Genomic DNA, 15,829 nt, shown 5'->3' with positions numbered 1-15,829 from the left:
GGACTAAATTCTCCCTCGCTCGCTGGCTCTTCGACTACAATAAATGTGACATACGCCTGGCTGTATTTTTAAAACAAGGAAGGGAGGATGTGATCTCTGAGTATGCTTCCCACTCCTCGCACTTGTGTCTTTGTAACATTTGATGACAAGGTCACCGTGAATGAATGCTGATGTTAAACTGTAATGACCCCACATTGTGTACTATAATAAGAAGTAAAGTCATAGTTTGGGTTTGGAATCTATATTTTCTGACGCCTGTCCTGCAATTTTTCCGACACGCCCTGTTTTGTAATTTTGTGGGAGGTATTTAGTCGTTTAAATAACAGCTACAGTTTCTCATATACATTCATGCCTAAAATGGAGTTTGATGTCGGGGGGGGGAGTTATTCATATAAATGCTTCATCAGTCATGCATAGAAAGCTTCATCAGGCTGATTTGATTGTTAATGTAATTAAGAAATATTTTAATTTGCATCACTGAGTCTTGATTAATTCATTTGAAAAAAAGCTGTTATTGAAGAATTCGATGCGATAAAAGGATAAAATCCTGTCACAAAAGATGTTTTTGGGGGACAGTGGGTAGGGGTGAGGGTCAGGTCAAGCTAAGGGTAGGGATCGTTTGAATTTAAGAGTTGGTTTTGGATCAGGATTCATGAGTAGGGTTTTAATTGTTAGGTTAGAGCAGTGCTTCTCGAATGGTGGAGCGGGGCCACATGGAGGGGCGTGGTGCGATGCTGAGGGGGGCACGTACGACCCTGAGGAACATGCTTTTTTTCCCCGTCGTATTACAATAAATTGTAATTGCACATCCACTCCAGTAGGTGGCAGTGGCGCTCACATTGCCCATTGTGTGCAGTGAGTATTAACTCTACGGTGTAGGTTTGTTTTATGACAAAAATGCTATTATTTATAGTTGTGTTGGTGAGGGGGGCAAATTGTTTTCTTCTTGCTGGAGGGGGTGTAACAGAATAATTGAGAATCACTGGGTTAGAGTATGATAAATATTAACATTCGGGATTTAGAATGACAGTCGAAAAAACGCGAGGTTTCGGGCTTAGGTGTGAGGTTGGAAATGGTTTGGTGTTTGCGGTTGGGGAAGTGTAAGGTTAAAGGTTATGCTTTGAATAAAATAAATTCCAGGGTTAAATTCGTGTCAGGGTTGGGTAAACGGTGAGTTGATTTTTAAGGCAGTATTTCCAAACCTTTGTTTGAACCAAAGCACTCATTTTACGTGAAAGAAATCCCACCTCCCAAAATAACGCTGATCTGATTTCAGTTCATCTCAAATTGGCAAATTTGGTGTGAAATCTGTGCCCAATCACTCCTACACAAAGATGATAAACTCACGCATAACCGTTACTTCTTCTGTTGTATGAATAGCAACGGGTGGATACTCGGTTTTAGCCATTGAATGAAAACGGTCCGTAATTCGTCTGATTTTTGATGCTCACCATACATTAAATAAAGTTCTCACCAAAGTTGCAAAGCTCTCTTATTAAAGCACTTATTAATCACTTCAACTTTTGTTCTTAGACGGTGACATTTGCATTGGAGTTCACGCTGAGGTTCCTCCTCTCAGCTCAGCGGATATGCGAATGCAGTTGAGCAGAACCAGAGTGGCAGCATCTTTCAGCGCACACTTGCGGCTTCATGTCAACGCCAAATGATTGCCTGGTGAAGCACGCAAGTCATCGGCGTGTCGATTGAGCCTTTTGGCGGCCAGCGCGGAGACGCCGAGGTATGTCTGCAACTCAAATATCGCATTGGATAATTCATATGACGCATTTTCTTACACCGGCTCGGCCATGAAAGAAAATGTACGGATCTAAGAGTAATCAAGGCGCTCATGTTTAGTTCTCGTCTGTCATCTTGGGAAGATAAATGAATAAGATTGCTTGTAACGTGGATGGAAGCAAGATCTCCGATTGTTCCGTGATCCGAGCAGGCGGACCAGATAAAGCTGCGGCAAACTTATCTTTGCACTGATCTGAGCCGCTCCAAGATCAAGCGAAGCATGACCTTGATCTCCTGCTCACGAGGTCGCGCACGCGCAATCTATAATTCACCTTGAATGTCTCTTTTAATGAGGAAGCCGAGGCGTGTGTCTCTTTGAGCCTGGATTTCCGAGATAATCAGGTATTAGCGGTGACAATGTCATCATGCGAATTAGAGTGCTAATACGTATTCACCGTGGCGTTTGTGACGTAACGTCACTGAAACCAGCGAACTGAGGCGGCTTTTTTGGAGGGATGAGACTTCTTGGGCATACAATGCCGTAATATTGTTTAAAAAAAAATAAATAAAAAGAATCAGCTACATTGATAGCATCCCACGATCAAACCTCTGCGAGAAACACACGCAACGTTTCGCTTTAGGTCTGCCCGTAATATTTTTACAACCCTAAGGCGCACCATATTAAGAGGCACTGTCTCAGTTATGGGTGGGCAAACTTTTTTATTGGCGGGCTACAATGGGTTCTAAAATTTGACAATGGGGCCGGACCAGGAGCAGATGGGTGGAGTGTTTTGGTAACCTCACCTCATCGGAGAAAAAAAAAACATTTAATTTTAAATGAAAGTGAACAAAAGCATTACAACAAAATATTTGTATTTGACGCACCACAGTATTTAGAAAAAAAAAAATTAACAAGGTTTATTCATTACATTTTTTTTTTCAAGTTCGGCGGGCCGGATTAAAACGTTTAACGGGCCACACGTGGCCCGCGGGTGTAGTTTGCCCACGCCTGATTTAACGCATCCATAAGACGCTTCATATTATTGGGCGCAGGTATGGTAAATATCTGCTATCTTAAAACGTACGCTGGTGTGCGTGCTGGCGTATTTAAAACGGCAGTGGGAGCAAAACCGAGTTTGGTTGTACTTTACTGAAATTTTTTACGCGACAGGTTCCCTCTCGTCGTTGTCAGAGTTGGTCCCAATGGCGTGCAGCTACTCAGAAATGACGCCAGCTTTTGCGAAAGCTTAAATAACAGGTCAAACATCCAAAATCCTCAGGGGGGATCGTGCCTTTTCTGTTGCCGGTCCTTCCCTATGGAATGAGCTCACATTTAAATGTTAGCGTCCACTTTTAAAACTCATTTAAAGACACATTTTTATTCTTTAGCTTTCGACTCAACATGAGTGTCGCTCTGCTGTTCTTCTGGTATCTATTCTTTGTGTTTTAGTTTGTGTACTAATTTCCTGCTTATTTATATTACACCGTATGGAAAGTGCTGTGAAATGCACCAAATATAGTTGTATTGTATTGTCAACCACTTGCAAACATGACTATTTTCTGTCGTGAAGGGGAATGTTGGCAATGATGGCCAATTTATAATAAAAAAAAAAAAATAGGAGAAAGTTTTTTGTTGAGCACGCGGACATGTCAGGTTGCGGCGTTCACCAAATCAGCCGGGAAGATGAAATGGCAGACTGGGTCACCAATCTTGATGATCTCATTCTTAAGAGCTGTTCATGTTTGTTTTTATTTTATTTATTTTTATTTATTTATTTATTTTTTTTAGTACTTGAAGAAAATCCGAACTTTGATTTGCACACTTTGCGAGGTTTTGCACAATGCAAGACTCAAGAGTTCAAGAGGGGCGGCAACCACCACTTCAGTTCGTCCACATTAAATGTCACGTTGGATAATTATGCCTGAAGTATATTTTAAAACGTGGTCGTAAAGTGATCGTAATGAGGTTTAATTAGAGATTGCCATTTTAGAACCACGCCACACGACTCCACATTTTTTTTTTCCCTGCCTTCGTTGAAATCATTATTACAGATTGACCGTAATTGCCCCTTAATCAAGTGGAGTCAATTAATGTAAATGACTCCCTGCTGCACTCCTGTCATTGCTTAAAGCGACACACATGACATATTTAGAACCACAAAGCAGTTAAAAGAAAATGCTGTCTCAAACTCAGTCAGTTAGGACCTGTCGCCATTTCAAGTGCCTTTGTTTAACCCACTATAAAGTTCAGCTGTTCTACTAGATGACATTTTCGTCGTAAGCCTCTTACAAGACAAGACAAAGTCCGCAGAGACCGAGACAGGTGAAGAAAGAATTGCTACAGAGACTTGAGGAGGCAAAAGAATCATCAGTTAGAAAAAATAAAAAAAATAAGCCATGGGACGTTTTGCCGGGAAAACTGCCCCATGGAAGGCTGAAATAATCTGAATTCCTTTTATCGCAAGCACGCAGTCTCATCCCATCAGAAGCTGTCGTGTGGACCGACGCTTTCACGGTTCAGGGTCAGTCTTTGGATCTTTGCGGCCGATGCGTTTACGATTGACATTTCTCTGTGTCTCCCAGCAGGGACCCAGAGAGCAGAAACCCTATCGACCACTTTTATAAGAGAAAAAGGCAAGGATCACGAGGTTACGGGATTTGGGGAATATGTTGCAATTTGAACATAAAGGGGGGGAAAAAGTGTCTGCAATAGATCTGCTGGGTAAAAGTACAAAGTCATCTGTCTTCGAATACTGCCGTCACGTACTTTATGGATGTGATTGCGCTGATCAGCGTCAACGATGAGTGTTGGGAAGGAAAAAAAATTCAATTCACGCTGGAATATTAATAAATGTCTCGCTCTCCTACCTCCAGACGTGGCGTTACACCTGCTCACCGGCCGTAACGACGGTCTGGGAGTAAATTATTAACTGACTCTGCAGCTCTCCTCGGCCTTGCGGAGCTTTAAAGCTGTCAAGATGGCAACTTTACTCTTTTTTTATTCCATTAATGTTTCCAAAGTGCAGTTTTGCACTGCAGCAAGCCGGTCCTGGGTGGAAAAAGCTGAAAACACATTTTTTTTCGTGTGTGTGTGTGGTAAACAAACAATTCCAGGAAAACTCAATGGAGAACTATCAAAAAGAGCTACTGTGTGCGGACTTGTTTTTTTAATTTTTTTTTTTTTTTTTTTTAGCCCCCATTTCAGTACGACCAGAGGAAACCATCCCACACTTCAGCCCGCTAGATTTGGTCTTAAGTAGTCGAAATATTTGGAGAACATTGTTTCTCCAAGTGCAGTCCACAGCAGAAACTCTCCAAGTGTTGCGTGAGTAACTGCGTTTAACCTGTGCATCAGTGGGGGGGTGGTAGTGATGGGAAAATGAAGCTTCAAATTTGCTTCATGAACCAGTTGTTATATTTTTGAGTCCTGTAGATGGCACCGTTGGTTTAAATGAAGGGTTTAAAAAAAAATGGCAAGTCAGTGTGCTTTCACCCCAATGTTGAACAGATAGTGTCGTCTACTGGAGTCCAAAAATACTACAACTGGTTCATGAAGCAGATTTGAAGCTTCATTTACCCATCACTAGGGGGCGGTCAAGGCCTTCAACGTGTTCTCTGCTGGTCTAAAATAATCAAGAAATGTTGATCATATTTTTCACATTGATGTCATATTATCTCCTAGTGTTGTATTTTTAGTAAGCGTTTTTATCCAGTCAGAATTCAGCTAGCTCGTGTTGCCAGGCAGATTTCACGATACCAGTGGCACACACTATTCGTCCGAGGTCTTCAGATACAATCGTGCGGGCATCTGTTCTATCAACGTCAATGAGCTTTCAGAGTTGATAGACAGTTGCGATAGCCAATCAGATCACGAGTTGGTTACAGTGAGCCTTCTCGCTGGCCTTACGCTGAAGGTGATGTACACATTTTGTAAGTGTCTTTCTGTATATTATTTGTCCGGCCGTGGTGTCATAAATGATGCTATTATGAGGGGGATTTATTTAAGTAGGACTTCACTGAAGGCCTACGTGTGAAATGCACGTCCCGCCACTGCCTTTTACTGTATATTAGGGCTTAGCTATTCTGCAAAGGAGAATAATCACAATTTCTGATTATTGAAACCATGATTAATAAAACTCATATTCATTCATTTCAACACTGTATTTATTCAACAACTACGCAAAATGATCACCATAGCTTCATCGTCAAGGACAAAATGACCTTGTAAATATGTGAAATTCAAGTTTCCCATTTTCATTCTGCTGCAGACACCTTTGCTGCCTTGCATCTTTGCATTCATATGCAAACTGTGAATTGGCGTCATCCTTCTCTCTTTATGCCATTTTTTGGCTCATTTCGTTTTCATTAATTTATTTGTTATTTACTGGAAAAAGGCGGGACCTTGGCAATCATATTTTGTGTCATATCATGAGGAAATGCGCGTTTTGTGTGAATCCATTTGAATGCTTGAAAAATCGTCTTTTAATACAGGTTGAAAGATCAACCTGGAATGAAAACCGTATCAAATTAAAATAAGAATATACTAAAATAATTGTAAAAAAATCGGACAACAAATAGACAAATACCGTCTGTTCCTGCTGTGCGCCCAGAGATGCTGTGCTGCCCTGAATAAATCAAGTGCAAACTTACAAGAGAAGCAGAGTTGAAATATTAAATATGTGCCTTGGAATATTAGTATGACCTGTGCGTGTCACTCTCACTTTTCGTTTAGCATGTCGATGGGATTTTTCATTGACTTTAGCATTAGCACAGGAAGGAAGGAAGAAAAAAAAAAAGGGATCTTGGACGTCCTTAGCCGTCAATGGCAGTAAATGAGTTGAGCATTTTAAATGACCCTCTGAGACGGCAAACTCGCATAGACATCGCACGCTTGCTGCCCAAGCAACATGGTCAACATTATTGGCACCGCAGCCGATGTGAAAGTGTTTTGAGATGAAAACAAGAAATGGCCTGAAAAGCGAGGGAACGAATGAGATCAGCCGTCTTATCCCCTTTTGCCCTTTTTTCGATTGGATTCTGGACTCTTGTTCTACAATATTCTCCTTGGGATTTTCGGTCATTTTCAAGTTGCTGGGCTGCCATTCGTCGTGCGCTCTGCTTAACTTGCAGCGGCGTTATGTCGGATATGATATTGTCCATTCTGCTGGGATTTTGCATATTTTTTTTAGCACTGAGAAAATAAGTCAAAATGAATCGCTGCCTTAAAGCCAACGGGTTTAATGGAGGAATGTGTCGGGCGATAACTCGTCATCCTGCTCTCTTAGCCCGTGTTTGGCAACCTTTATTGAGCCATTACATGTTTTACGCAAGGAAAAAATGGCACACGGTAAAATAATTTATTGTAAGTAGTACCCTTTACCATCTAATTGTTTCCCCTGTCACTGGGTGTTGTTGATTTAGGTCAGTGCTTCTCAAATAGTGGGGCGGGCCCCTCTGTGCGCGGTGCGGTGCTTAGGGGGGTGCATGTGACCCTGTGGAATATGCTTTCCCCCTCCCACACCCTACTACAATAAAGTGTAATTGCACATCCACTCCAGTAGTTGGCAGTGGCGTTCTCCTTAGTATTAACTCTACGGTCCAGTTTTGTTTTGCAATGAAAATGCGATTCATTTATAGTTGAGGCGGTGAGTGGGTGGTTGTGGGGGTGGGGGGGGGGGGGGGCTGCGAATTAGTTCCTTTTTGCTGAGGGCGGGGCGTAAAATAAAATAATTGAGAAGCACTCGCTTAGGAAAATGAACAAAGATGAAAAATTTGTCCATAAATAATTTTCAACTTAATTACTGCCAGTGAAAGTGGATCACTTCCAGAGACAGACCTGATGATCCGAAAGCACACCGGTTGTGAATCATTGCTCTAAATTTCTACCAATATCAACCGTTCGAAAAATATTATTCACATTGAACAATGCACAAATTCCCCTATTTGCATTTTTTTCTGCCAAAACTATCCCAAACTATTTGCTGATACATTCACCGATTTGCATGATGTAAATATTGGTGTCAAGGAAGTATGCGGCAATGATGCATCTCGACTTAGAAACAAGTTTTGTATGTCAGGGAGGGGCTAAGTTTTGCCTGGTTTGTTTGCGGAAGTTATGGGGAGTTTTCACTGCATTGTGCATGTTTTTTGGGATCATCGTTTGTGGGAGATTTGCTGTTGAACTATTATTCTAGGCAATTCTAAAGCTTTGTGGGGAGTTGTGGTCGTCATTTGTTTGCAACTTGGCTCAGTCCCTACTGGTATATATTTTTTTTAAGCAACTGTGAGAAAATTGGATAATGATTCTTCATTCCAAACAACAGCTGAGCAGCTTGTTAAGTGTGTCTGTGTGTGTGTGTGTTGAGTGTTGGCATTTTAGTTTTCGGTGCCGCTGGGACGGTGCGGTGTCGAGGAGAAACAGTCATCTTGCGTCTTTCCGAAGAGCAGCGCAGGAATATTAAAGAGTTAGAGAGGAGGCTGAGTCAACACCGGAGTCGTTTTTTTTCTTTTTTTTCTGCATTTCATGCTTTTCTGACACTTTGTGAGCTTTTAATGACGATGCGACTCGGGAGCCGTGATGGAATTTCCTGAGGGGACCGAAAGGATCAAAATCGAGGAAATGAGAGATGAAAGTGGAGGAATGCGAAGGAAGATTCCTTCAGGTTTTGTCTTCATTTTCCCGTCACAAGTCTTCACGTTGTTTGGGTTTGTGGAGCCGTCTGTGGGACAAGTTTATCTTGACTTCATGACTTTCTCTTGGGGCCTCTGCAAGTCCATTACCTTTTCTTATCTTTGAGCTCATCGTCAAAGTTGCGCCTTGTGCTACGTGTTATCATCATTAGTGTCAATTAAAGCCCGGTTTACTGATATTTCTAGAACTTTATGTGCCCAAAAAAAAAAAAAATAATTCAAATTTTATGCTGGTGAGGGAAATTGGATTTGTCATGAGTCTTATGTCCCAATTTATTCCACAACATTTATCCGCTGTCACATCAAAATCAATATTCCTTTGGCTTTGGCATTTTCGGTAATGATCTCTGAAAATTGAGGGAAAGTGCTGTACGAAATTGTGATCGACACGGCACCAAAGGGGAATCTACTGGTTTGACCTTCAACCTCCGGCTTGACGATATTACGCCAAATGCCGCACATCAGGGCCATGAGGTAAAAGGCCAGGGAGGGTGAATTGACAAGAAGTATGAGAACAATGGAGGTGAAAAAAAGGTCTGAAGACAATTTCAGGAACAGTGTGAGTGACTGAGTGCTGAAAAAAAACAAACCAAAGTTATTAATATATTGTTAAAGCTGAAGCAATTCAACATGGCTTGGCTTCATCCATTCCTTACTATAGCACACAGGTGTCAAAACTACGGTCCGGGGGCCAGATCCGGCCCGCCATATCATTTTATGTGGCCCGCCACGGCAAATCATGCACGATTTCACGTTTCTTGCTAAATGGCAAAATTGTCAATTTTAAAAACTTTAAAATATTGCATTTTTTTCTTTTTTTCAACTAGTTTGTTGTGTTTATGTTATCGTAATAATATGATGATTCATATGCGTTCAGTCATAATGACCCACTGAACGAAACCAAAACTATGATGTGGCCCGCGAGAAAAATGAATTTGACACCCCTGCTATAGCAAAACTGCCAATTAAAAAGCAACGTCGAGTTGACTTTTACCGCCCCCAATATTTGCTGACTTTGGGTGGGAGGCGGGCGACGCCCTGGACTGTTCGCCAGCCAATCGCATGACACATATAGACAAACAACCTTTTACATCATATATCCCCAACCTCAGAACAACGCTTGCACGTAATCGACGCCTCCGCACTGTTTGTATACAAGTCTGATATTAAATGGCCTCAATTTCTCTAAATTGCCGTTACATCATGCGCCCCCTCCAAACGGAACTCAGCTAGATGGAGTTCGACCGGTATGAGCGTGACGGCCATTCGAGCCTCTCCAGCTCCACCAGCCCGACATCCTGCCGCTGACAAGCGCAGGTATCATTGCTATAAATGGGCCCGGAGTGGATAACCTTTAATCCCGCCCAGTTAGCGAGCAAGCTCATCGAAGTGAGCGCTCGCTCGCCTGCGGCCCGAGGACTCTGTCGACTCTGACTGCACCCGTCAAAGTCGGGTGAGAACAGAAGGTGATGAATGTGTTAAGGGACTTTATGACAATGAGGAGAGGATGAAAAAAAAAATGCACGACATGGAGGCTGTTCTGCAATCTTTTCACGACATTTGCACAATTTAGCCTCCTCAGGCGCAGTTTTTGCTGGATTGAAAGCTTAAACCTTTTGGGGTATATCTGGCAGTGCGACACCACAAACAAGATTTTCATTTAAAGTCAGTGGTAGGCAATCCCTTACTGCCACCTGTTGCTACTCTGGCTCCTATTGGTTACAAACGTGTTAAATCCCGAGATTTGCGTGCACGAGTGATACCTCCAGACTCACCTGCCGTTTTGTTAAATGAAAGCGAGGCATCACCAAAACTCTAATCGAGCTAACGAGGAGGATTATTGAATGCATGATGGGTACACGCTTGCCAGCTGGAGAGTGCGTAAGCGCCAAAGTTGGCTGTCTTGTTTTTTGTTTTGGAAACTCAACTATGCCAGAATATAACAACCTCAGGCTATAAACCAGTGCCGAATTGGAGTGGATTCCTTTGTGGTGCGGAAAGAATCTGTGTATCATTTATTCGTTTCTTTTGAATTGGCAATTGGAGAAAAAGAAAAAAAAACGAAAACGAAACTGGTTATTATGAGTTTTCTTTATATTGTGAATTTCGTTCCAAAAATGCCCTCTCGGATTTTTTTCTTTTTTTCTATGAGGCAAGTATGGACAAGCAAATTTACGATGTGACTATCATCCAAAATATTGAGTTCCATTCAGTTTTCAGGAAATGATTATCACATGCTTATCCTTGCGCACAGAAAGTTTGGCGATAATCGGTTATATTTCACAGACGAACAGTTGTGATAGAATTCACATTGAGGTTTGCTGGATGACTGCGTTGTCAGCCATTGCTCTATTATCTATTTTTTCCCCTCCCTTTCTCCAAGAAAGAACAGAAAACCAGACGGTAGGAGTGATAACTAAATGATGTGAATATTTGAGGGCACCGTACGACATTTTTAGAGCACAATAGACCAGTAAACAAGTCTGAAATGAACTACGTTAAAAATGCCCAATGCGGCTGCAGAGATTTGTTAATCGTCTTAAACCATTTTTGAGGAAATCAGATGGCTTTGATGTTTGTAATTTTATATTCAGAATATTAATATCTAAAGCCCCGTTATGGTTTTATGACTCAAATAGCTGAATGACGGTAGCTGTAATCGTAATGTATGCAAATATGTAGCCAACCAGATTAAAATGAGATTTGGTGTGTTAAGATTGAGGCAGTTGCATCAATTGGTATTGTGCAGATGCTATCAGAAGCAACCGCATAATGCTTTGTCCTCCTCATATCGGATGGACTGATGGAATTTTCATTCTTCCACCATGTCCTGGTGGGAATGTTTGTCACGATTTTACATGGAGCTTCATTGTGGAAATTTTGCAAACCCCAATAATGCACTCCTCAACCCAAAGACGTCAAATCAATCAGGGGAAATATTTTTTTCAAATTCTTCTGAATGTGAATTTAATAATAGTCATAGCTTAGCATGCAGCCGTCGCTTCAGGCTGGGGAGGGTGATTAAATCAGCATATTCTCTGCGCCGAATCGTCTTTTAGCTGCATTTACAATCATACTGCTAGCAGACTATAAAAGCTCAAATTTTAGTGAGAATAAATTCCATGGCGGGACTGGAACAAATGCCACATAAAGCTCGCTGGGATTTCAAAGTGGACAATGAAAGCTGATGTATTTATTACGATTTTCAATTTTTATAAAGGCTAGCCACAGTTATGTCAGCGCACCGTGCCCCGCATTTTTCCTCCAAAGCTTCATGTGTACGAGAATCGTGTGAAGTCCAATACTCATGTCAATAATTACAGTAAAAGGCGAAATGGTGCTATTTCCGAAAGTGGACTCTTCATATCACCCTTAATGTCATCTGTCCTGCATACCGAGAGAATGCTTAGTCCTACAGGAAAAAAAAAATCCCAAACCCCCAATTTCATACCCCTGACACAACAAATGCCAAGCAAAAGTCCTTTAGCTGTCCTATTGTTTATTTATAAAACTATTTCAGGCGCCCGTTTGGATGCATTGCAGCACCCGCTGTTAGGCTTCTGTTATTTCTGCCGAGCATGCCCTCAATGTGAGAAAAAAAAACGAATATCTCTGCGAGGTGCGACAACTCTTCATGACTGCAGGGTTAAAAAAGGAGGCCTCTCTCATTTACATAAATTTCCATTTATATTTTGCATTTAAATGAAGCTCACTGCAAAAAACGCAAAACATGTGTTAATTACTGCGGATTATTTACTCCAATTAGTGGTGAAACACGAATGCTGTGTTTGGAGCCAAATAACCACTCTAAAAAAAAAAATAAAAATAAATAAATAAATTGTGCTTTTCCATGTAGCAAGAGCGAGATAAATTCTCAATGGGCCTGTGTTGCTCCGCTGTGGAATTGTGGACAGTGGTTCTCAAATTAGGGTCCCGGACCACTTGGGGTCCTTAATTTGTTAAATTGAGGGTCCACCAAAAAAAGGTGTGATCAATATTGCCACAGTTCTCTTGAAAAAATGAACTTAGATAGCATCATGGATTACTTGGTTTAAAAGTAACTAAGTGACATTACTGATTACTTAATTTTCAAAGTAACTAAATTAGATTACAATATACATTCTGCAGATACCGACGACCCTACTTAGCATGAAAGTGACAACCGTGTTTGCCACTTGCGTTTTTATGAGTGACATTTAAAGGGGAAGTCAACCCCAAACAGATCTGACAAGAACATGTTCAATGCAGGTTTATTATTATTAATCTTGCAATTGTGGAGTATGAGTTGAGCAGTAAAATCCACCCTTTTTTGTCCATCTCAGGGAGCGGCAATGTTGTCTCTTTTGTCGACTGAAAATGACATCACAGTTGCTCAGGGCTCAGATAACGACCAATCAATCGCTCTTTTTTCAGTGACAAAATGGATAAATCGGATGGCTTTTGCAGCTTAACTTGTATTCCACGAACGCAATATTCATCACAATGCCATGTTTAGACCAGTGAAGTGTTTTATTGCAAATATATTTTTGGGGGTTGATTTTCCCTTTAAGAATTTATTTTTTTTAAAAAGGTGTCTTTCTAGATTTCTTTTAACATAAATATGTGTATTTTTCGATATTTAAAATAAAGGCAATTTCTATTTGTGTTTTGGACATGTGAGTTGTTGATGTCGGGTCAGTGTCCAGATAGACATTCCCTTGTTTTGTGCCGAACTTCAATTGACCATTTTTTAATGCTGCACCGTTGTCACTTGGTAATCCGTTAGCAAGACTTACAAAAATACTGATGGTCTCCCGGCTGTCCGACCGATAACTGCAATGAAATAGAAAAAAAAAGTCCACCGTGACTTTTGGAACACTTGCTACTTTGTTAGTTCAGTTTATAATAAAATATATTGTCTGTATTGAACCCAAAACTGACATAAACTTGACAGAACCGAATGCAGATCTTGAAAATGAACTTTTTGTCAATTTGTTGCGGTTGGGGCACCCCATATTCAGCTGTTTCCAACATTCCAACCTGCAATGAAACTTGAGACTTCTTCCTCTGTGACAGCAGTGCTAACCACTCTGTCACTGTGCTGCTCAATTATTCATTTCCAACTGAATATTTTCCTCCATCCCCCTGACGGACCTTCCTATAAGATTGAGCATACAGACGCAGACTTGTCCATCACATGAGCCAAGGTCACTGAAGTTGTAAGAAATCTTCCGGCGGTAAATCGGGATGAGATGGATGCGATTCACCTCAGAAGACTTCTCGTCTGGATGTCAGGGGATGTCCAAATTGCGATACTATACAATTAATCGACTCTGCTTTCCTCTCCGAGCAATGGATGCTACCTTTCCGTCTGCTTCCAATTACATGCCGTTGCACTATGACAGCTTAGATCAGCGTTCCCCAACATTTACTGAGCCAAGGTTCAGATTTTACATTTGAAAAAAAAAAATAAAATAAAAAATCTCACGGGATGTCACCCAACGGAAAAATGGATACGCCGTCGTGCATACATATTTAATTGTTATGCCTGTCACTGTACATCGCTGGCATAGAGAGATGAACAAAGATGCATTATTTGTGTAAATAAATAATTTACAAACCGCCGATGTGTAATTGGACAATTTCCCTCCTGATGTTCTCTGAAGACACACGAACGTGTCACGGCGTTCTGGTTGCGAAACACTGAGATTTTTATTTTATTTTTTTTTGCAACACTCACATATTGCTGATTGCTAGTCGCTCAGCAGGTTATACTCAGGTCAACCATTTGCAGTCGGTGCAAGCTAGGAAGCTTTTGTAATTTCGCAACAGGCCCATCATTTCCACAAATGAAGCGCTTTTCCCCATGTACTCAAAGTCCCCCGCCAGACCGGCAGCACGCAAGATATTGCTGTGGACCTGCTGAAAACCATCTATGTCCACTTCATGATGATTTGCATTTTAGATTGTACCGTAATGAGGTTCTCTGGTTTTGCCAACAAGGGAGGTTTTGAGCTAAACAACCAAATGGGTTGTATGAGAACAAGAATCGTCATTCCTTTTTTTTTTTTTTTTTTTTTCCCCTCCAAGTCAAGCACTGCTACAGACCATTTTGATTACTCACCCAGGATAATATTTACTGCCACGCTGACAGCAATTGATGGTGTAATAGAGTAATGTTTGGCTTTCCATCTTCTTGGCAAACATCTTTGGCCAAGATTTCCATCCTGGCCTGGATACCGTGCCCAACATTTTGGTGTTCTCTGCACAAACTTTCCACTTGTTCCAAAAAAAAGTTTACACATCCCTCTGCAGTACGCCGAATTCACTAGGGTGAGAACAAAAGCAGGTTTGAGAAGTTGACTCTACCTATCGCTGTTTTAGTATTATTCATGAAGCAACTTTTAGTTTCGAATAACTGAAGTAACTTCTGGAATGCCTCCGATGGGCAACTTTCGGCAAAACTTCGTACGGTAATTAAAAAGGAAAATTCCAATAAATATAAAAAGACGCACGGTCCCTTTCCAGAATGCATTGGGACTTTGTCTTCTGAGCAAACAACAATAAATCTGATGCTTAGACTCCACCTACCACCACCAACCAAATTAAAAAAAAAATAAATAAAAATACTGTAGTCCTGACAGAGGTGACCCTATTTGTGTTTAAAAGAAAACACGTCGTCCTAACTGAGGCAGCGCCAACTCAAAATGTCACAATATTGCGCGATCTGTTTTGTGTCGCAACAACTCAAACTTGTTTCAAACGCATCAACAGGTGACATGGCTGAAGGAGTAAACATCAAATAAAGCAACAATGGCAATTATTCTGATACTAACGTCAAATATTTTTTACGTTTTATTTAAAGCCGATAAATGCATCACACTGGATTAGATTTAGTTTTAGTTTGTTTACTTTAATGCTATAGGAAATTAATGGATTTATAGACAAAGTCCCAACCTCATTGGAATTGTTCTTTGTTCCAAAAAGCCTTTGGCGAGGTACACAGAGAGAATCACTTGGTAAAACAAAACCATTCTTTTCCTTGAGATGAGGGTGAAGGGCACACAAACAAAAAAAAACAGAAACAGATGCCAAGAAAACAAACCTGCTTCCCAGATGCATCTGATCAAGACTTCACCCCTCGACTTCCATCTCGTCCCACACGTAAAAGTTCGCTTTGCCTGATCCAAGCTGACATAACTAGTCTGGTGTTGGGGCGGGATTGTAATTCTATCATTTCCACTTGACAACACACTTGTAAGGAACAGGGTCCTTATGTGACTTCATGATATGCAAGACGTGCATTTTAACGACCGCACACATGAGGGGGCATTCAGCTGTACAATCCATAAAGAAGAAACTTGCGGTCAAGTTCAGTGAGTTGCTTCCGGGCTAACTGGGTGCAATAATGGATGGCAAAGATGGT

At 41.1% G+C, this 15,829-nt stretch overlaps 1 long non-coding RNA gene across 1 annotated transcript in view; it reads left to right on the top strand.

Moving 5' to 3' along the window:
- Positions 1-15,829, top strand: part of LOC148343072 (uncharacterized) — a 42,264-nt gene that overhangs the window by 23,892 nt on the left and 2,543 nt on the right. The window contains exon 2 of the long non-coding RNA XR_015842499.1: positions 1,534-1,738. This is a non-coding gene — a long non-coding RNA (uncharacterized LOC148343072). The remainder of the gene's footprint in view (positions 1-1,533; positions 1,739-15,829) is intronic.

The sequence above is a fragment of the Idiotropiscis lumnitzeri genome, chromosome 1, assembly GCF_059441095.1.
Source record: "Idiotropiscis lumnitzeri isolate Australia: NSW breed Sydney's pygmy pipehorse chromosome 1, RoL_Ilum_1.0, whole genome shotgun sequence".
NCBI lineage: Eukaryota > Metazoa > Chordata > Actinopteri > Syngnathiformes > Syngnathidae > Idiotropiscis > Idiotropiscis lumnitzeri.
The sequence above is the reverse complement of the archived record's forward strand: the minus strand, read 5'-3'. Positions and strand labels throughout refer to the sequence as shown.